General features: G+C 35.9%; 1 protein-coding gene across 1 annotated transcript in view; it reads right to left on the reverse strand.

Annotated features, from left to right (window-relative positions):
• The window catches only part of LOC143908207 (uncharacterized), an 83200-nt gene that overhangs the window by 32608 nt on the left and 26123 nt on the right, over window positions 1–24469 (reverse strand). The gene's annotated exons all lie outside the window — the stretch shown is intronic.

Consider the following 24469-nt stretch of genomic DNA (forward strand, 5'->3'; position numbering starts at 1 on the left):
CTGAGTATTAAAACACGTTCGAATATCCTCAGCGTCTCTAATCGGCGTTTATCGATAAATTTTGCGTACACGTTGATAAATATTAATTAATAAAAATTATGCTTAACTAAAAAAAATATTAAGAAATATGTCTTAATTACTAATAAAAGATATTAATTTATTTTGCAAAATATATACAATTACTTATTATAATTATTATTGCAATGTACATTATTACAAAAATATCAAGTTTGTTAGACATATTATATAGCTTTTGCACTTTAGATTCATGGGTGATTTCATTAAACAATGAAAAAATACCGTCCATTTATCTGTATAATTTTTATATACATTTTATTATATTTATTTATTGCAATAACAATTTCAATTCACAATTTTATAAATTTTCTTCCTTTAATTCTCAACAACTAAATTTATTACTTTTGAATCATTAAATTTCCACAATAGAGAACCATCAGTTAATCAATGTAAACAGATTTTTAATTTGCAATATCTATTCTTGAAATTAATAATAAATGTAATTAAAGCTTATATCACTTTACATCATATTATTTAATTATTTTTAGATATTCGATATATTTATCAGGAAAAATCTCAATAAAAAATATATTTAATAGATAATCCAACATACACAAATTAGCGTATTGCTCATAACATCAAATTAATTAAATACAAATCTATATCGACACCTCAATTCAATGATAAATAAGTTACCTGAATATCGAATATTGTCGACAAACTAAAAAAGTGACAAAAAAGCCGTCGAACGACGGCGTTGGCGAACATGGTGAACCAGAAATAGACACTCTTTATCGTTTATATACAAATGTATTCACAATATTTTATCGAAAGACCGTGCAAAGAACCGTCAGCGCGCTGTGCTGTCGAAACGAAAACTGAGAACTGTTTCTCAGGACGCATTGGTGAGATATATCAGACGAAAAGAATCAATGCAATGTCATTGCGACGAGTCCTTGAATCTCCATTCGCCTCGGTTCGCAGGCCGTTAAAAAAAAATTGGAGTATTGCCGGAAGGACCCTCCTTGTAGAGGAGGAAAAAAATTCTTAAGTGATTTACAGCGATTTTTCGATTGCCTGTTCGGCCTTCGACATAGCGATTTTAATGGGGGTAACTTCCCCCATCAGACTAGCGTCTTTTGAAACATTCTTAACTGCGCCGTTTAACTGCCGTTTAAAAAATTTTTATAACACACATATATGTATATATTGTATATAATAAGAAGATTGAAATATTAATAGTAATTTTTAAATATTTACATCGTCGTTTTATCAATTGTTTATCAATCAAATATTGCATTTACGTCATTGCAACTATAGCCAACGATAAAACTTTTGTTATTTTTTATGCAGATATAATAAATTAATAGTAATTTGATTTGTATAAATAAATAAATAGGTTTAAGTTTAATTCTCATTCGTCTCGGGTAAACAAAAAGCGCGCCGTCGGGCAAGACGTCGTCGGCACCGTATTATACTTTTGAATCTTATTCTATTATCAATTATTATAACATATCATCATAATATAATTATAATACACAGAAAGTATGACATACACTCGTGCACTTATTGTAAGATGATATTTGTTCTGATAATTTTTTAGAATTTAATATATACTCTTTAATAATATTAAAAAATGAGTATTTTTTGATAATGACATAATGTTATAACTCACGAACAGCATTTAATTATAATGTCGCAAAATCTAATGTTATTAACGATGGATAAATAACGAAAGTAAGGATATTTTAAACTGACTATGAGACTCGCGCCGCCATTTCGACGTTATCCGACGGACGATGATCGGCACGCGTTGCTCACTATCGTATAACTTAACATTTATTTGCGTTTCTAATTAGGATATATCATAATGTACTTGCAGTAAAATATTTTTATGAGAATTTATTACAGAAAGATATAAGCAATGTTACGTGTCGCTTATGAATGTATTATATTCACGACGTTCCGACGGCCATATGACACAACCAAACGTACGCTTATATTTATCAGTTGGAATTCTGATAAATTATTATAACTGTCAGTAATACACCAACATGTAATTAAATATTTGTCTCAATACTTATATAAACTATAAATTTGCAAGATTAATGCAAATTCTTTTAAAGCGTTTAATGTAATGCATTTTCGTTAGTACGTAAATAAACTATTCATAATTTGAAGTTTTAATATCAATAGAATTAATATAATAAGACAATGTCACAATAATATGTATTAATATGAGAGAAACATTTTATAAAATGTCAATGAATATAATATAAGTGTTGCAATATGTTTCATTAATAAAACAAGTTAATAAAATATATTAGTGAATAAAATTAGAAGTATAAATGACAAGCAAAAGAAGAAAATAATGAAACATATAGTTTTAAGAAAACATGATGTTTTTCGACCTAATGTCACGTGATTTTCATAACAAAATAACCACTCGATAAGGTTTGCCCACGCTATACGTCTGGTTGGTCAAGTAAGTTTAGTCACTCCATCCAATGTTTCCCCTTGACATCCACTCATCGCGAAAGACAATCATCCTTTCGTGTGTGACGTCATAAATCGAAAGGCCATAATATCGTCACGACAGCAGTAGACGGCGCCTGAGACGCGCGCGCGCGCGCGTACGTTACTTTTATGTCAATCTTTCATTTTAGTCTACTTATTGGCGTCAGATCTACGCGATTGCAAAATTAGTTTGTGTAATAATACGGCAAATAAAAGAAACTGAAAAAAGTAAACCGAGTAAAAATTTATGCTCTGTAAAAAGTGTGATGAAGTAGGCGACTAAGAGATTTAAAAAGAATGTCGAAATGTGAGATTGTTCGCGTTATTTAAACTGTATTATTTCAAGATTGTTAAAATGTCGCTTAAAGAAAATTTTATATGGAGAAAACAACATCAGATATATAAGTACAAGGCACAACAAATGTAAATCTGCGTTAATATATTTTGGCACTATATAGTAATAATAAATAAAATTTAACTTCGCTGCACGTTGCACGTACGAAACTTATATACTTAATGTGAACAGACTATCAGCTCGTCGTATTTTCACCTGCCATAAGCCTAGGAATCAGTAATCGACTACCAATCCGTTGATTCGACACTAAGAATGCAGGTAGACGTGAAACGAGAGAGGAAAAGAACGGCGGTTGGATAGGAGGAAATGAAAAAGGGTGGACCTAGAGCCTCGCGGAGGGCAGGCCAAAGATAGGACCGCTTGCTCGTTTACCGCCTGCCAGGACGAAAGGACGAAGGTAAATGTAATCGCTAGCATGCGAAGCACGCCTCGAGCCCTCGCGGCGCGTACATTCTCGGTTTGTAATATACGACTTCCGTACGTTGATGGAATATTCGAAAAATCCGAGAACCTCGCCGACGCGATAGGACAAGTATGGAAACGTCTGACGAAGGTATTGTGTGTAGCCGTAATCCCGAGCCGTCCCGACAAACATTTCCGCGAAAACTCGCGAAATTGAGTTTTGTTCGCGTGCAACGAGTTTCTCTTGCATGCAAAGACGGTCACGTATTTTCTTTCAATGATAATATATTTCTTCTTAAATATAACTAACTGTACATCGCATACGTTTCGATCTGCCAATTACTACTTTAAGAAATAAAACTTGAAATAAAATGTTACCTGAATGTGACCTGGCGCCGAAATAGCGATATGAAGATATCGATGGGCTCTTTTCATCGAATTCTATTTTCGACGAAGAGTGCAATTAGCCATTATCGACCTAAGTGTGCGGACGCTCACAAAATATACGGGCGGATCTGATTGGAAGAATTGATAAAAGGAGAAAACGCGGACACATATTTTTAACGGATAACATATATCTCAGCACTAGATGCATTTATTTTGTGCAGCGTCGCGTCGGTGATAGCCGCGCACCGACGGAAATATTCTCCCGAATATACGACGCTGCCAGCTCGTACTCATGTCACCCCGGACGGCCTCTGTGTTAGTGTACAAGTGCTTCATCGAATGGAATGCAACGCATTTCTCGGCCGGCCCCGACCAGCACGCAGCTCCAACGAAAGATGTCCACCGTTAAGTAGGATGCAGATAATCTGAGTGTTTATCGCCCCCGTCCCCGAAGAGAAGGACGAGCTTCCAACGAAACGCAAACGCGGCATCCCGGATTGTAGGAGCCATTTTAAAAAATGGCCCTATAGCTCGCACTCGCGTATATATCGTACCCGTCGCCGTTACCGCGTCTCAGGATGCACACGGATGCAGCTGGCCATAATCTGAGGCGCTTCGTGTTGTCCTTGCTCGAGCGCGGGAGAGATGTAAGAGAGAGCCCCTTCGCTCCCTCTGCGGCAGAGCCGGAAACGTCATGGATTATAAACTTCTTCAGTCACCGCGGAACCGCCCCGGACGCTCCTACGAAATTCTCCCGCGCGACTTCGATCGCGTTTCCCCTTTGTCGAGGGGGTCCACGTGAATACGATTATACGATGTTTGGAGAACGTCACCCTCCCGGACGTCGGGCCGAGCAACTGTGTCTCTGGTTGCATCTCATATTTTACAAGTGTTAAACACGCCTTCGTCCCTTGCGCGTTTCCTACAAAATGTCCGCTCGAGCTTGAAGAAATTTTGTCAAGGCAATCCCTCCTTACTAAACAATTTATGCTTCCGCGATCCGTAGCTATAATACGCACTTAAATTTATACCCGCCATCAAAATAAAGGCTGCTACGTAATAGAGGATTGTGCTCCTACGTACAAAGATATTTTCATGAAATTTTCATTCATAAATTTTGACATATACTTAAATATAAAACGAAACTAGAAGGCACACAAATTTCGTCGATGTCCTGCGATTTGTTTGCGTAAAATATTTAGGCGTCTACAATCTTTAAGTCGTTTTTTTTGTGTGTCCTAATCGCATCTCACCTAACAAATTCTAAGACCTTCATTAAAGTGTCTAGCTGATAAAATAACAGGAAGCAGGTATATAGAAGAATGAAAATGATGAGTACTCAACGGAACTGCACAAGGGCGATTCGGAAGAAGATATAGAGTAAAGGCGAGAGGAGTAGCAGAGGAAAAAGAGGGAAAGCTCGTTTCCAACTGTAGGCTAGGGAAGAGAAATACGCGCTCGTAAAAGACGAAGCGTATAGTCCCCAAAGAAAATACGAATTAAAGCAGCTAACCGGTGATCGAGGAAACTTTTATATAATCGCCCGGAGAACTGAGAAGTAGACGCAAAATATAGCGACCAGCTATATTTACGTTTACGAATAATCGTGAACAAATAGAGTGAATATTTTTAGTTACAATAATCGTTTTTCAAACTTTTGACATTACTGCAAAACGAATATTCATCCATTAATTATATAATATACATGTATATTAATTATACTAAAAATAATAATGTAGAATAGTAATGTAGAAATTTTGCAAGCATGGCATATGAGTAAAACAAAATAAGTAAATTGCTAGTTTATCATACAGTTCAATATGCAAAAAGGTTTCATGAAGTCAATTCTGTATGGACGAATTTTGAGGGAGGCCGCGGCAACAATGTAAAAAAAAACAGTCATGGCAGATTACCGAAGATTTCCCCTACGTTAAAACAGTATAAGGCCGAACCTCTCTGCTTACGTATATACATCCCAACAGCGGGTATTAACCATAGATAACTGTGCGTAACCCTCGCGACGAGATACAATAGCGGCATGCGGTTTCAACCCTTTCTCTCCACCCCCGTCGGATTCGCCACTCGGTACAATAACGTTGAAACTCGGAGGAACGCCCGTAAAGTCTAACTCCCTCCCCGTATTTAATTTACTGAATAATTGGAATCAAGCTGCCTCATTTGTGTGCCCGACGACCCTCTCTCCCTCTTTGTCCCCCGAAACGATGGCGGAACCCGCCCTGCAATTTCCAGCCCCCATGTCGGGCGTTGGATCCTGCGGGAGCTTGATGAGGAGATTTGTGCACGCTCATAAAACCCACCTCGATCCATCCTGGCCCTCCTCACGTCATCCTCCGCCTCTCATTCTCTCTCGCCCGCTCTCTCTCTCCCCCCTATCCTCCTACACTTCTGTTCGGTTCCCGATCCCAGTGCGGAGGTGAATAAAGATGGCCAGATAATGGAACGCCCGCATGGAGGGTATACAGGGATTACCAGCGTCAAAAGGGTTGGCTATAGTTCGACCAAATAAGCGTCAGAAAAGGATCTAGAATTGATGCTGCTTTTGATCAAATAGTCTTGGTACCACGTACATTCCTATATCTCTATATTCGCTAAAATAAGCGAAAATTTTTTTTCTGATCTACATAATAGATACAAAAATAATAATATAATATTAACGCGTGTATTTTCGTACATAGAGACTTCTACATCAATTTTGAGAAATAATTATAATTAATAAACATACCAACACTCTTGATTTTTCATTGAAAATTGTCTCTTCAAAGAATTTAGAGAAAAGGAGGTTGTAAAGTGTGTGCGCTTTAGATTTTCAAAGTTATTTACACACACATCCAAATATACATTTTAAATATATATTAAAACGTACAATTCTAAAGTTTCTCGCGAAAGTATTAGTGACTTCAATACTGACGTTAGCTGGAGGGAGAATATGAGAATACCTCAAGCGGGAGAGTCCCTATTCCTGCCTGCGCGTGCGCGCTTCCGGTGCCCAGAAATCGATGGTAGCAGCTAGCTGCCTGGCTCCGGTCACGATATAGTTAAACAATAAAAGAATAAAAAAAAGCAAAGAGAAATCGTAACACTCATAGTAAGACGAGTATTTTTTTGCACTTACGAAATATCAAGATGGTTCATTAACGAATTTCAAAAAAGTAATTTTACATTTCGTATAAAAAAATTTATCAGATAATAAAGTAATGAAATATGGAAACCGCACGCGATTACGTGTGTTATAGAGGACATCATATTGGTGCGTCTTTTAGTTACTAATTAATTTCTCTGTATATGCTCTATATATCTTACGAATAAATCCTTATATCCGTTAAAAAAAATTACAAAATATGCAGATGATTCTTTCTTTAACGCAGAACGCTACTCCGTTATAGTATTTTATGTCTTTAATGGCGGCAACCTTATGCTCTTAGCTCTTATCAACCGCAATTTCCGTAAGCAATTCATATTCCAGCCCGAGCTTATAACTTAGATTAATTTCTCAATTTTGCATTGCACGTTTATATTATTCGTAAGATAATGTATGTATCATTTCCCGAAGCATCGTCAAGACATCAATTTCCAGCATCAACATTCATCTCGACGTGCTGTCGGAGCTACAAGACTGGCAGGAGGTTGAGATACGAGGGAAGAACGAGAACACCCTGAGATAACGTCGTACGGAAACGCGCGAATAAGAAAGGCGCTCGCGATTCCTGGGTGGTCCCCTCTTCCCTCTTTTCCTCCCTGCCATCGCCCCCGTGGCCGTCCGTCGCTTCCCGACGAATCGCGGCGCGCAAACGCGAAACCAGAGGAGCATAAAACACGTGGGAATCACAAACACCCGTGCACGCGTGAACGTGGATGCACGATACGGCGGAAAAATATATACGAGAGACGTAGAGGTGCGCACTGCTACAAATTAACCATGGACTCGCTGGAATCTTCCGTCTCTACCCTTTCATCTTTTTCTCTCTGTCTCTCTCTTCCTTTCTCTCACCCCGTCGTTCCCTCCGAGCAATTCCCTTCTCAAGCCGACGCCTTGCACTCCCCCCCGTGCCCCTCCGCAACTTCACGTTTCTCGTTCCCCGCTATTCCCTCCTTCTTCGCAGACACGTCGTACGAGGTACCAGAACGTGCCTTGCCTTTCTCCTTCCCCTCGCGTTACTCTTTCGAACGCGATATACGATGCGTTGCGCGTGTATATGTGTATGCGTGCACGAACGTGGACGCGTTCCGCGTACACAGGTCACCACCGACCAGGCGAATGCCTGATAACGTCAGCCACATCGCGCTCGACGAGCTCGGTAATTATCCCCGCACATGCCGGTTAGTTAGCCGGTTTGCTGTACATGTCTATAGTCTATAACAACCCGCGCGTACATCGCATGAATTGAAAACTTGGTGTATTCGCTAGTTAGGATCGCGTACGTGCACATAGTTGCCAGCTGCCGCCTCTTCGTGCATTATATGTATATAATGCTGAAATTATACAGGATGGAAATGCACAAGTTGCAAGCAGGTTTCTCTATAAAAACGCAGTTGAAGATGATTTCTTTTGTTTCTGCACGTCTCGACTACGCGCGTACAGAAAGTCGTGATGAATTAATAAATTATAATTCCTACAGAATGATACTACATTACAAATTTTTTTCCTAATATCTGAATAAAATTTTGATTACAAAATTTCATTATACATATACAGTCGTGGTAATAAATTTATAAATATTGCTTTTTTAAATATCACAATTTTATAGCTATTTTTAATCGTATATAGAAAATTATATTTTCCTTGTTCGTGTATTACATACATGGTATAATTAATTAACGTGCTTTCTTGTTTATAAAATGCTCACACTGAGTTTGTAATACTATAATGAATTATATATATTGCTAATTTTATATAAGTATCTATAAAAATTTGTTAAGTTTATATAAAGTTTATATAATATAAAAAAAATCAATTTTAGATAGAAAGCTTAGATATATAAAGTTTCACAAACTCGCGTATAAAGTCTAGTTTGTTTAAATACGTAGTATTTTATGCAAACTAAAACAAAAAAAATATTTAAGTGTATACACATATAACGTATACACATATTTATACTGTGTTCACATGTTTGTTTCATACATAACATGGCATCCTAGCAGCATATACATGCGGTGGTATATTTCGTAACTAAATGGCCAATATCTCAGCTGATATGAGAAGTTTCAGAGGTGTCGGTACAGAAACTGCGAACATTATTTTCTTCTTTACCAGCAGAAATCTTATATATAGTCGCAGTTTTATGTGCATTCTTACCTACTGTTGATTTAAAACAAATAAAATATTTAAAACAACATGCTATAAAAAATATTTTTAAAAATTTTATTTAAAAATTTTCATAAAAATGATTAATCTCCTATGAGTGGGAAATATACGTTACGTTTATGACAAGTCGATAAATCAGTTATCTAAAATGGGAGCTTTCCAGCAAGCGACACAAATCGACACAAGTATCGTTTTATCTTTGTTACTCATTACCAAAAAAAAAAAAGAAAGATAGAATGACGTTTTTGTGTCGACTTGTGTCGCTTACTGGAAAGCTCCCAATATCAATATCGTTTATGCTATTTGTGTCTACATCTTACTTTGAAAGACATTTGAAATTAAAGCAATTTTCATTGAATAAGAAAATAATTCCATATTTTTCAATCATAAAGTATTAAAAATTTTCAACCCAATGTGCACACACTTACAGACTATCGCATCCTATACTCTGACACTGTCCTCTGAGGCTAATGAGTCAGATATGCGCGCGCATGCATCCATGATGGCCGCCGAAGATGGTCTGATGGAAGAAGTGAATACATATAGGTGTCAAGACGGAGACAGAGTGGTGGAGTTGCCATTGGAACATGGATTAAGAGTAGGGATGGCAAATGGAAGTTTCGCAAATGCTATTGGTAGGAGGTGCGGCGTTCATAGAATGCAAGGCGGCCATCATGGATTTCAGCATGGCTGCTACAAGATAGTACGCTATACTCGACTTTGTTTCACTATAACGTATACTGTTGGGAAAAGCGAATCATAGGATGCACTAACGTAGAAAATATTTAAAATAATAGTATATATATATATATATATATATATATATATATATATATATATAATACTGTAGATAATTTCAATAATATTTTAATTTAAGATGTTTTTAGTTTCTATTTATTTTTATTCAAACTTTCTCATTTCTGTTCAATATTTTTATTAAAACTATATAGTGATCGATCCCCGAAGATTTAAAAATCAAAGAGTACAGACATATAGGAAATTGTTACAATTTTGTAATTTTCTTATGTTGCGTATCTCACTAAAAAATATGAATAATCAGTATCTAATTAAAAAATAAAAAATAAATATTTTTATAACAATTTATTTTTAGATATGTCAAGTCTTTTTTTATTCATAAATAAATTAATTAAAATTAAAATTAAGTCATGGTATTATTTTTGTCACAAACACATTAGAATTAAAAACAAATTAATTTTTATTATATGATATATAATAAACAAAAATATTTAAATAATTTTAGTTGTCTATTATTTTACATTATTACCTCAATTTTTATTTTATCTCATTACTTGCATAATGCTTAATTAGCATTTTATTGTTAAAACATTTGATAACAATATACTATTAAAATTTGATTAATTGTATTAATTGAAATACTCATTATGAGATTTCAATATGACGAACAGGAAACAAGAATCATCTTTCACCTGTTCATAAGGTCAATAGGTAATGTGATAACGACCGTTCATAATGGTTGCGGAGGAAGGAATTACCGTGCAAACCGACACTTAAGGTTTATCGTGTCTCTTACCACGAGGTTATGTATACTATTCTCTTAAAAGTGAACGGTAGTGAGTTGTAACAAGATTATTGACTTTAAATCCTCGTGAATGACCCCATAGGAGATTGAAGCTACAAATATATTACCGATACCGGGGAGTTAAATAGGTGTGTGCACTGAAATGGCTGAAGCGTGCAAATCATTTTATCATGTTATAGACATTGTAGACACAAAAATACATGACTGAATGAAATAACTCGGAAGCTTAGGAACTTAGAAAACAACGCGTCGTTCGTCCCGCAGTGACGTCAGTTATAATTGACGTTGTGCAAAACACTTTACGGCTGTTTTAATTGCGCGATTTCATACCTCTATGTGACATATTTATTGCTCGGTTTGCGAGAAAGAATATTTAACGTTAGAAAATATGTACAAGTACAGGTACAAAGTTTCTGTCGCATGTCTAAATATATATCAAGTTGCATACGGACAAACATCACGTGCGAAGATTATAGATAATTTTCATCACGAACCGCGGATTATTTATTATACTACACACGGAGATGGCAATAAAGATTTCATGCATTCCAGTTTAAATCCATTAACTACATGTCGTGGCGATTGATAATACACATTCTAACATATCTATCTTATGTAGATTCGTGGATATAAATAAAAAAAAATTCGAAGATAAGTGAAACTCTCGAGGTGACGTCAGCCTGTGATAAGACCATGAGCCAATAACGATTATTGATGACTATAACTCATATTTCCTACATTTGTTGTAAAATGATGAGCCATAGTCGGATAATATCTAGAATTCTATAGTAATTAAATGAAATTATAAATTAATTTATGTACGAAAGAACAAATGGTCGACAGTAAATGTTCGCGTTAATTACTTATAAATCATACGCTTTACGTATACTTTATTAAATTCTCTTGTATAGAAACGCAAAAACTCGTATTTAATTTATATTTTCCTATTGCAATTTGATTGATAGGTTTACTTATCTCTAATTCATCACCTCGTAAAAATTAAAAGAACATAAGCAATTAAAAATAAAATTAATTCAAGTATATTGAAGCTATCTACATGTTATATACTTTATCTTCATGATTAAATTTTAAATAACAAGACTAGCTAATATAAACTACACTATAGGAGAGCCAAATATACACGAAGACACGCGAAGAGTATCTACTGACACGAGAAAGTGCAGGTGTTTATGAGCAAAATAATAACCATCAGATTTTATGGAGCCTGACAAATGAGCACTATTACATCGGTCATAATTGTAATAATTATTATATATGTATACACTACGATTATGCGGTTGGTGATTCTGCACAACAAAGTTGTGCTCTCCGCACGAATTTACTAATCATTAATAGAAACAAAATAGTATTTTTGTTCTCAATATTCATAAACATTAGACAAAGATGAAATTCTATGACCTATATATGCAAAATTAAAAAATTCTAATTCATCGCTCAACGATCTTTAGAAAAAAAATCAAATTATATTACTTTTCTCATTACATATGTTGTATAGTACCATAGTTATTAGAAATACTAAAACAAGAATAATTTTTTACATGAAAGCAATCTTTTTGCCGTCGTCCAAATTAAATGAATTCTTTTAGCAAATAGGCATAAAGAAAACAGGTAAATCACGTTTACGTTTATGAGGCCAAATAAAGCTAATAAATCGTTTCTAAATTACACTTTCGGTTTCATAAACTAGTAAAATGCTTCACGTTATGACCCTTAAACATATAACGTAGCATATGATTGTCCGTCTCCATATAATTCTCTATTTTATCGTTTTATCTTTGCAAATATCGCTATAGATTAAATATAAATAAAACCGATCGTGTGTGTCACGCTACAATTCTAAGCTAATATCAAAAAACAGTGATAAAATATGATCAATGCAATACTCTGCATTAAAATCACATAAAACTCACGTTTTATTCTGCATCCAGGTATATATCTATCGTGTAGAATAATTCATGTACCTACAATTTATAATGTATTACGCGATACCTATAACATAAAATTAAAATTCTTTTGAGAAAGTTAACTTACAAAATTTAATGTGAAGAACATAATAATAAAAACACGATGCTTGACTATTGAATACAATAAAAGTCTGTCAAAGCAAAGGCAATTACGGATCAAACATCTCCTCTTCGTACGTTTTTCTTGTCGCGATTCTGAAAATTTCCGTACCGTTATACACACGGATTCGACGGCACTTTGCACAGTGACTATGTCCCATCTCGAGAACTACTCTCTAATTGGTAGAGTAAACGAACTAATGGGAAAGTCTAACGGGCGAGTTCGGCGCCGACCCACGCCTGGGGGACAATTCAATTTCTTCACGACCTTTCCCACTCGCGGATTCTCTCCGTGATATACAAATGTATTAAATTTAATATTTGCACTTTCTTATAAATTAATGTATAGATTTTTTTAGTTTATCACTCAGTTACGCGACACGTGTCACAATATAAAATTATTGACTTTTCAAAGTAAAATATTACATTTACAATCTGCATATTCATATAGGTCATCTATTAACAATTTCAGTTTAATGCTAAAAATCGAATAGATTTTATAATATGACTTATGCTATATTTTTAATAAAGTAATTCATAAATACATGACAGTAAAAGAATGCCGTAACATCAGGTAAAAGAATGTTGAATACAAATCATAATATAATTTTTCTACATATGGAGGGATAAAAGTCATAGTGGTGTAAGTCAAATTTTTTCAAATTTTTTCTCGCGTGCATAGATGCAATATACATATATATTGCATCTATATGCACACAAAAAATATTTTTAAAAATTTAACTTACATCACCGTGGTTTTTTACACCTCCATATATATATTTATTAAATTCAAATCAAGACGTATCTTGACAAACTTCTTAAAAACAGTTGTTAACTCATAAGATGATTATTTCATCTTGCAACAATAATTTGTGTACTATTTTGCTTTTCCAATGATTATAAAGTATATTTATATTATGTATATTTATAATTCATTATTCAGAAGCACTTTCGATGTGCAATATTATTCCGATAACAAAATAATAATACTAATATAAATAACATTAAACTCCATATCGTACCTTGAATTTCAGCGCATCTTCTAATCAGATATTATGGAATCTTCCAGTGTGGAGGTTTTTCAATTCGACAAATAATCGACCTAAACCTACTTAAGTTGACACTATACAGGTGTTCCAATCACTTTCACTGTGGTCTCTTCATATGACAAACGCAAATATCGTTCGTTCTCTACATGATCCTCACTAACACCAAAAAGTCATTATAACGTCATCACTTCGTACAACGAGCTATCAAATTTTCTCACCGCGAGATACCGCGTGAGATTTATCACTGTCAATGTGCCGGTCGAGAGAACATAGCGAAAAACCACAACTCAATTAAATAACGTGCTCGTTGATATCGAGGAACAAAGGCATTTGATCGAGGAAAATGAAAAAAAGGGAGAAGAGGTAGCGAACAATGTATCCCGCCGCGACGGTCGACCATTGATAGCTGGGTCCGGACAATTTACGCGGAATCTTCAAAAAGGCCGGCGGCCGTTCAGCGGTATACGAAGCTTCGACGGCGGTGAGGACGACATCGACGACGTAGGTCACCAAAGGAGGTCGTGCGCGCGTGCGTGCCGTCAACAATGTACTCCGCCGGTACTTTTCGAGCACATAACAATGGACCACGTTGGTGAAACGAGGCTCATGATATCTAGATGGGACGTACCGCGCACTCAGCCGGTCGTTCCGCCGCGCAGACTGCACGCTCCACCCTCCCGACCCCCCTTTCGAACGCCACTCGATACGGTTCGACCCCCACTATCGGCACTCCGCGGTACGCTCAGCCGGTAAAAGAACGCTCGGAACTCCGCACCACTCCCGATACGCAACCATCTCTCCCACCCAACGCCAGCAACCTTCTGTTCTGGCGCGCCTAGTCGGATGACCGGAACCCCCACCAGCCAAGAATTTGGCTCGAATACCGATATACTGGGTGCACGAGAAAAAAAACAGTTGATGCTACTGAGAAGCGCACTCTTCCATGGCTAACACTCTCTCTGTATTAATATTTTAAATATTTTATACATTTTATATAATAAATAAAAATCAACTCAATGTTTTAGAAAATTACATTATTCTGCAAATAAATGAAATTTATTTTATTCTATTAGTTTAATATTAATTTTATTTTACTTATTTGCAGTGTGAATATTTAATATTATAAACATAATATAATAATTTTATATCAGGTTTCAATTATCCAATTTATTTATCAAAATTAAATTTTTTAAAATTGGAGCATTAATAAAATATGCACCTTCAAAAGTAATCGTATTGCTTTAGGTATAATAGTTAAATTTCTTGTATATGTATAAAGAATAAATAATTTTTATAACGATTTAATAAAATATGTAGAATATTTTACCTTTTTCTTGCTATTTTTTTCTATTATAATTTCAAAATTGTATGAATATCTCGTATTCGTTGATGTAAAATAAAATATACAAAGATGTTCTCTATATATTTGTAATCTATACTACACATATGTATACATATATATACGTATGAAAGTAGTATGATAAGTAGTATAAAAGTATAGTATGCTTTATGCCATACTCATACTACTTATTATTAGATGTATATGCTATTTTCGATATATATATATATATATATATATATATATATATATACACACATATAGGTACATGTAGCCTTTAAATGATTAGCGACGCCTCCACAAGTAAAGTAGAAAATCTATTTAAAGAGATCATATTTCTTATACGAATTTGTAAAACCGTCTCCATTATCACTGTTGAGTCAAAAGATCGTTCTCTCTTTTGAAATCCGAGATCTAGCAAGGAGATACTGCTCTTTTTTACACTTGAAAAAATTTGAAACGTCGAACACGCTCCTTTAAGTTTCTAAAGAGATCTAGTATCCCTTGCTACATGAGGTGTGGTTTCTTTACGATTGGTTCAAAGGTCGCCATTTGATCTTGCCATTAGATCTTGTAACTTTCAATATAGTAGACTTAAATTGTGCATACCACACGATATTGGATAATATTTTTATAAATACATAGTATACCTAAAACTTATATATATTATATATATATATATATATATATATATATATATACATGCACGCACAAAAATATAACTACATATGTTCATAATATAATTGTGCAACGTTATCACAAAAGAAAAATCAAAGAAGAAAAGTTACTTCTTTCTTTCGCATTAAAACTGAATCGGTGTGTGACGAGCAGTTATACATAAATTAAAATTCTTTTTAAAATTTTTTAATTTAATTAAAATTTAGAAAAAGTTTAATTAAAATCTAATAAATTTAACTCGTATTATCTGCATCCGATATGAAGAAATATCAGAAAATAAAATGATAACCGTAGCTATAAAACTTAAAAGAAAAGAAAAGAAAATTGACTCATTATAATACAGTTTCCGATTCGATTTCAAAGCACATTCGTAATGTAAAAATCGTAGACTTTTAGAAACTAGTTTTAATATAGGAATAGCGCACGACCCCGATAACATATATATCTTCCCTTTGAACTTTCGTTCCGCACAAGTCCCATCTTTCGCGCCATCATCGAAATGAACAACCAGCGCCTCGCCTCCGCTTTCTTTCTCTTTTTTTTCATTCTCGGCGGACAGAACGCTCTCACGCAGAGCTCGAGATCATGTCTGACACTCAAAATAAAATACGAGCTAGTTCTGTCTCATGTCACACAAGCCACACCTACGTATTCGTATACAGAAGGTTTCAAAAAGCATGGCTGTCCCCCGCAAACAAAGCTTATAAAGAATTAGATTCTCCTTACACCTCAAATTTGCTTTGGTACTTAACAAGATATTAGAGCGGTTATTCAGCAGATTGTATTATATCATTAATATCGCTAACGATTTGTGTAATCATTGATCTGTGTTTGCACAAAAAACGGAATGTTTGGAGTTATATGTCTATATTATATGCAACGATAAATGTATTTTAGTAATGTAGCAAATCGTATTTTGTCAATAGCGTTTTATGATGATCTTACGATTCATAGATGATATAACGTAATACAGAAGCAATATAGCAGAAGCATAGTTATCATATAAAAATAGAGGAAATTTGTTTCTTTCATAAATATTCCAGCCATTGTTTTATTACACCGTTTAGTATTCCTCTATATGTACGTCGCAAATCTAATCATTTCTAATTTTAACCGAATAAATCACATTTACTTCGCCAGTCAAATAGTAAACAGCAATGGAAATATTAATCGATGACTAATCGACCATGATGTGGTTCGATTATCGTCAAGACGGTTTTTTTAACCAAAGATTTTGGTTTTTATAAATTTATGTAATCTTTGATACTTTATATATAAGCATCTCATTTTAAATTTTAAATAATTAAATTTATTGTAAAAAATATTACCTCAAATTTAATTATTTAGATTTATTTAAAATAAGATGCTTATATATATATATATATCAAAGATTTCATAAAAAAATTTATAAGGATCAAAATCTCTTTAGTTAAAACAGCGTCTTGACGATAATCGAACCAAATCATGATCGTATTGTCTTGACCATTATAATTGGCTAGTGAGTCGATTAATATTTCCATTGCTATTTCTAATTTTATTTTCGCAAAATCAGAGATACTGTATTTCACCGTACAAAAATTAATGTGCATCGTCTATTCGAAGACACTATTGAAAGATATGACAGAGAATAAAACATCCGACACAGCAGTACGTAGCGTAGCAGGTTGTTAAGAAGCAGGGAGCGCCGAGGGCGGAGAAAAAGAGCGGCATACGTGCGAGGAAAGGGGAAAGCAGAAATACAGGAGAGCAGATTCGACGGTTTATACTCGCGCTGGGAAGCAACGAATCGATCCTCGGAGCCAGCCAAAGCCCCGGATCTGCTCGTCTCTTCGTCTCTCTCTGCACTTTCCCTCTTTTCTCGTCCCTCTAAGTTACACTCGATGTTCTTCTTATTTTTTATACAATATAGTATAATAATTAATATTATTATTTTAATATCATTATTTCAAGTTCATTATTATTTTCGCCTATAATTGGGACACCTGTATTATCTAATTTGTAAGCCGTACCGAAGTAAATTGCAAACTACAGGATATTTTGCACATACGAAAATACACACACATATCCGAATTTAGTATCCCATAAAATTATAGGTAATAATTAATAATTTAAGACTCCATGCGTTTTCCTATACGATGTATAATATAATAACTACCGAATAATTACGGTGTCACGTGAATTCTACCGCAATACTATTCGATGTTGAGGAAGTGACCGGGCTCGAAACGTTAAGACATCACGAACATTCACCAACATCAAGAGTTGTTATATTTATCGTGACACTCAAACCTTCTTTATGATCTATTAAACACCACGTCAAATGTGCGTCATGTTGTACTGCAACGACAGGATCTTTTTTAGACTTATGCTAAAATATCTACGCGATTATTTTTTCTTGGCGAATTCATACGAGATCTTCCGCGAATATTTTTAACTTCATTGCAGAAACTTAGAAAATCTCTCGCTGAATAAAAGTCCGCATAGCAATGTACATAATGTATACGTAACGTGATTTAAACCGACGACTGGCTAAAGAGACAAAACAAAACGGATTAATAAACTAGATGTATGTTCGAGGATTTAGCATTTTAAGAGACGCTCTGATGAAAGAACAAAGTACATCAGAGGGTTCAATTAAGCTGATTTAAGGCGTAATGTTGGGACTCCACACGCATTTATCTATCACGTAACCGAATGAGCATTAACTGCATCGCCGGATATCAACGGACCCCGCGGGCCAACGCGTTTAATGCTCCTATTTCTGTTTAACTTCTCAATTAACATAACCGTGCAACTTCATTATTGCCGTTACACGCCGCTTGGCCACGAGTGTCTGCGGTGAATGGAAAATACCAACCGTGTACACGAGCCTTTGTTTTTTAAGGCCCACCTGTCACTCGCAGCCATCATAATGAACACGTGACAGCACCCTATCTAATTTCGGAATCAGTTTTTACGCCTATACGCCGCTTGTTTCACTCTTACTAATTAAAGCCTAGGTTTTCTCCATCTGTGTTAAATTAAGAAGTGCCAGGTGATAATAATTAGAAGAAATGTGTCTAAAACTTATTTGAAGGTTGCAGTTTCCTATACGGAACATGGAAACGTCAAACACGTTGTAACGAGCCCAGAACCTCCCACAGAACAACGAAAATGATAAAATAAATTTAAAAAAATATATTTAATTCTCTTTTTTTTTAACATAGAAAAGAAATTAACATCTATATAGAAGTATGTTTTCTCTAAAATACTGCTGACAGAAATTCTAACACGTACAACTATCAATTTCGAAATCTGTGAAACTTATTCCTTCAAAACACTTATTTTTTGTCACGATTCATACAATACGCTGTTTTTACGAACGCACAATTGTCTTGCAACCTACAAAAGAGTTGTGGCTGTCGTGTTGTCGGAAATGGTCAGGGATATTGTGTGAACTCAGTAAAATGGAAATCTGAAGCGAAAGAATATACGAGTTGTAAGATTTAGGTGAAGGCTGCTAATCTTTACCAAGGTCGTACTTTCGGAAAGATCACTTGATCAATGGAGAAATCGTAACAAAAAAATAGATTTGCCGCCTAATAAAGATAACAATTACTGCTAATTTCTATAAAAAACATATTTGAATACAAAAACAAAAAGATCGTAAAAAACAGAAAAAATCACTTTTATTTTATAATATATTTTTCATAAAATTTGTTATGACACGCCTTGAAATTCAATTTTAGTTTTACACTTCTTTCTGCTAATTACTTTAAATAAAATTCGGAAAAAAGTTAGCAATCCATTATGTATGTGCTAGATAATAACATCCTATGTGGACGTCTACAATGTACTGAATTTTAGTATCAAATATATTACTTTTATTACTTCACTAAGAATAAGTGCATTGACATGGCTATCATGCAGATCTTAAGTAATTTGCATGTAGCATAATTTATAGCGTATGTCAAATGTCGCTTTTTAAAATTTAAGTAAACTCTACTGGTATTTTTGTTTCTCGCGAAAGATATTCTACATGTATCGTCTATATAATATTTCAACAGAAATTTTACATAATTATTTCATAAAATTTCACACTTTTTCTCGATATAAAAACTCATGGTTGAGTGATTTACCATTCTTTAATCAGAGCCATTTGCTAAATTGTTTAAATTGGAAATGAATACATCAAACTATTTAAGTGTCCCCACAAAAAAGGTCCAGAAGGTTTAAGTTCGAGAAGCCGAAGTGGCCATGCGACTGGACCTTCCCATGCCCTATCAACTATTGCCTGGCAATAAGTCTAATGACAAATATTTACACGCATTAAAGTAATGCGATAAGATAATCCCTCCTTTTATACCGCGTACGATAAACAAGCGCGTTACATACATGATCAAATCAGAAAGTCGTTGTTTACTGTTAAACAGATAATGTAGATGTAGATTACAAATATTTTGTCAGAAAACACTAATTAATCCGATGACTCCCGTGAGAGTCGCGCGACGACATTTTATTTTCAAACAACAATTGCCGATTCGCATTTCCGTTCATTTTGCCTTATTTCACGCTGGTGAGAACGAATCGAACTATACGCGAACGTGAGCAGTTATAGAGTTACGATAACCGAACCATTAACTTCTGTTATGGAGCGACATACGCCGCAAAATGACGATATCTGATAATTTCGCGCAAGCGCCGCATCCGAACCGAACAAATTTGGGAAATGAAACATATAATATGTCGATCGCACGCACACGAAAGAAACATATGGACAATTCGTGCCTCAAATTTACGGTGACACAACTTTGATTTAAGCACGATCGTGAAATGTATGATGGAACAATTTTGCATAGGTCATTCCACGCGGTTGTTATCGCCGGAGAATGTTCTATATGAATGGCAGCAGCAACTGGCATGTTGAAAATATGTCGAGATACATATATAAATCGCTAATAAATCACGCGAGTCTTGACAATAAACGAGCTTGAATGTTAACATAGTTAAGTAATATTGTAAATAATAGTACGAGCACCATCGTGAAGTGCGCACGAAAAGTAAAACACAAATACTCGTCGATTGCGCAATCGAAGACTTGCGAGAATATTTTCACAGAACACCTATCCTTATCGCTGTTCCACTTCGACCAAATTATCAGGTCATCAGCCAGTCGATAATCGAAAAGTGCAATACAAGACTCTGCAGGTTAAAATATATTTTAAGTCGAAATTCAATAATTTCAAACATTGTTCGATAGCTGCGCGCGTTGGGTTTTATTTACTTGTCATTATAAATTAATACGCGTGATTAATCCTGGTGTTACGATTCGTCCGAAAACTTGAGTCAGTCGTGAAACAGCGATAAATGACGGTGTTAAGGAATCCATGAAAAGTCCTCAGCGTCACGTATATTTGTCTCGCGCGGGCTTACCTTTATATTAGAATACTAGGAGACGGCGCGAATCGTCGTATCAGGCCACCTGAGATAGGACTTCAGTCGCAATGCGAACGAGGATGAAATCGGCTCGCGAAAGTGCGTGACGGTATACGCGACGGGAAACAAAGGGGAGACACCGAAGTAAATGAAAACTCAACCGCGATGACTCCGCGGCTACGACCGTCGGTAGGTATGGACCAAGCGGCCGGCCATAAGTAAACGCATCCTCAACCCTCGAGACGAATCGAAATGGGGTGCGGACATTCCGGCCGCGGTTCCGGATACCCGGTGAACCCTGCGTCGGCGTCGTTGCATCCCTGCGCGGACGTCGCGGCGCAAATTCATCCCTTCCATCCGTGGGTGGTCGACGCAATAGATATCTCCCCCTTGCGCGTATGTCCCCTCCATAACCACCCCTATACGTCTCACCCCCTCTCGCGATAGTACTAGGAGTTTTCAATGCTGCCGCCATCAGATCCGCGACCACTGCTAGATATATGTCGTCGGCGTACGTGGCCTTTGCACGTCGACGAGTCTTCGACATAGCTCGAATTTTTATGTTTATACATCGTGTCTGCGTGTAAATATGAGTTGCTTCAATTAAGCCGTATCTCGCAATACCTTGCGCTTTCAACGTATCAAATACCGATACAGATGCATTTTATAGCAAATATATCTCAACTCAAGCTTTTTTTATAACACATGACATTGTAATCATACATCCTTTTGGGGTAAAATAAATAGGGTTTATACAGTAAAGCGAAAGTGTTCTATAATTGTCTATATAATTTTATAGACAGCCATTGTTTGGAATAATTGTTTTCATTTCTAATTATTGTTGCAACTAGCGGCAGACGCAATTATTTAATATTAATATGGCTAAAGGTAATTGTTCTCATACACGTCATATAAAATTAAAATTAAATAACCGCGTTTAAAAAATATATGCATAGACTAATTTTTATTTTTGTTCAAAAATATAAATAAAAATATTATATATATATATATATATATATATATATATATATAAGAAATCTTTAAAATTAATATTTGTAGAACCGTTCTGAAATATGCACTACATAAATAGACAAAGAAATCTCAATAACAACAGCTACAAATTTTGGTAATTTGTACTGTTATAAAAAACTTTATAGAAAATGCACGACAAATATTTCTTTTAGTTTTAAAGGTGCAAATTCCAGTGTAACTTATATTCTCGAAACGTAATAACACCGCGTTCTTTCTTGAGAAATAATACCAGATTATCATCAAACGAATTGTTCGAACGAAATATCGGACATTTCAGTTCCAGGTTCCTGGTAGTATTACCGCGCCATGTGACGAGCTCTTCTACAGTTACCCAAATATGGTGTTATAGTAGAAGGACGAGCCAATGGACGCGCATGATTTTCTTTCCATTGCAACAATAAAATATACATCGACACTTGTATCCTAACTATATAGAACGGTATGTAAGGTATAAACGTGGCGCGTAATTTTCTTGTAACTAAATGAAAATAAATTCACGACCGACTAATGATATTCCCTTCGACAGGCTTTGGCTTGAGCCTCCGTGGGGTTTTATGAACGCAAATTACAGAGCTCGATGGCCGCCTTCTGCCAACGCCGACACTCTCGGTGTTCCAGGGCCTTGGTAACTTTTTCAATTTCACGGCCAGTCACCCCCTGTTCCCTAAGCCCCTTTACCCTCTCTCCATCCGCCTTAATTTCAACTCCTACTGTGTATAAGTCCTAATCCCACTTTGATAATCATATGCAATGCGTCCGCCGTACGGCTTTACTTTATTAATATCGGGAAAGCTCGGTCAGAGAATAAATATTATTAAACGCAAATGTAATCCTTAACAGAACCGGCAACGAGATAAACAAAAGCTCCATCGAATGAGGTCGACGGAACCGTTAGTTTTAGTTACAAACGTTACATGTATAACACGGTTAGAACTTGAAAAAAGTATAAAATAGTTATCTTCTTCGCAACTACCGGCATATATCCGTTTTACAATTTCTCATTCTCGTAATCCTATATCGCATTCGAGTTCCGAAACGTATCATTCCTCTTCTTTCCGTCGATTCTTCCCGACCACTTCGTCATTCCCGTGATACTATCATCAGACCCTTCGTAATTTCCGGGCGTACACTCATCCCTATACGTTTATCCCGGCGATATCAGCGGGTTTAATTAGCGACCTATGGGGGCGAAATGGCGAAGTAATGGCCCCTATTGGCAAAAAGTTGCGCAAAGGGGAAATGCTGGTTTGAACGTTTGACTCTCCGTCGTATAAAGAAGAAATTGAGTTCCCGATCACATATATTTTCATTAAAACAATTTCAAGTAATATACTATAAAGGAATATGCTATATTACTTTCATATTATGTGCAATTGGTAGTCATTAACGGTTTTGTTTGTTCGCATTTTTATTCCGCAATGGTAATTCACCAACCGAGAAATCGCATAACAGTGTCAAAAATATTTTGATATTAACGAATGTAAGGTCATCCCAAAAAGCTCTTCGACGATAGCGCTCCGATATTATATGTATATACAGCTTAGACGGTCTCCGATTTATTAATATTGCAACGATCGATATCACCCTTAAAACATCCATAAATTTCCCGCCGGTGTACACGCACACGTCCTTCGTTTCACGGTGAACTACCAACGGCGATGCAGCGCCGCGAGGTCGTTCGTTGTGATGGTAGGCGGAGGCTGGCTGAGCCTGGGTCGATGTTATGCTCGCTTCGGTGCTCTTGGCTGACACCGCACCATGACCGTGGAACGATAGAAACGAATACCCGGGTAGGGGAAATATAAGGGCGAGAGCCTGTAGGACCTGGCCGGATAAGGCTGACGCGGGGCCAGGGAAGAAATCGAAGAAAGGAGAGGAACGCGACGAGGGAGAAAACGAGAAGGAAGAGAGCGGCGGGAGAGCGAGAAACAAAGAGAAAGAGAGAACGAGGAGAAGGGAGGCGGAAGAGGGAGATGGAAACGTTCCGGAGAGATGGGACACGAGGGATTTATGCCGTTGGCTGTCGTCGGAGGGTGGATTGCGAGCCGCGCAGCATAAATAACGACACGACAGGCTTCCACCACCATCGAGGTTGCGTGTACGTGCTGCGTAACTCTGTACTCATCGTATCCGCGTCATTCGAACTTAACAATCCGGGGAAAATGGAGCCGCGCTGATAAATCAATCTAATCAAACGGGACACGCGACACACGAGAGATTTTACGGGAAAGTTATTCTCGAGGCCGAAAAGAACGGCGTTGAATTCGCGAGAAATTCAAAGGATATAGGACGATTTTAACGAGAATGCG

Source organism: Temnothorax americanus, unplaced genomic scaffold (genome assembly GCF_048541705.1).
Source record: "Temnothorax americanus isolate GAGA-0224 unplaced genomic scaffold, ASM4854170v1 Scaffold9, whole genome shotgun sequence".
Taxonomy (NCBI): domain Eukaryota; kingdom Metazoa; phylum Arthropoda; class Insecta; order Hymenoptera; family Formicidae; genus Temnothorax; species Temnothorax americanus.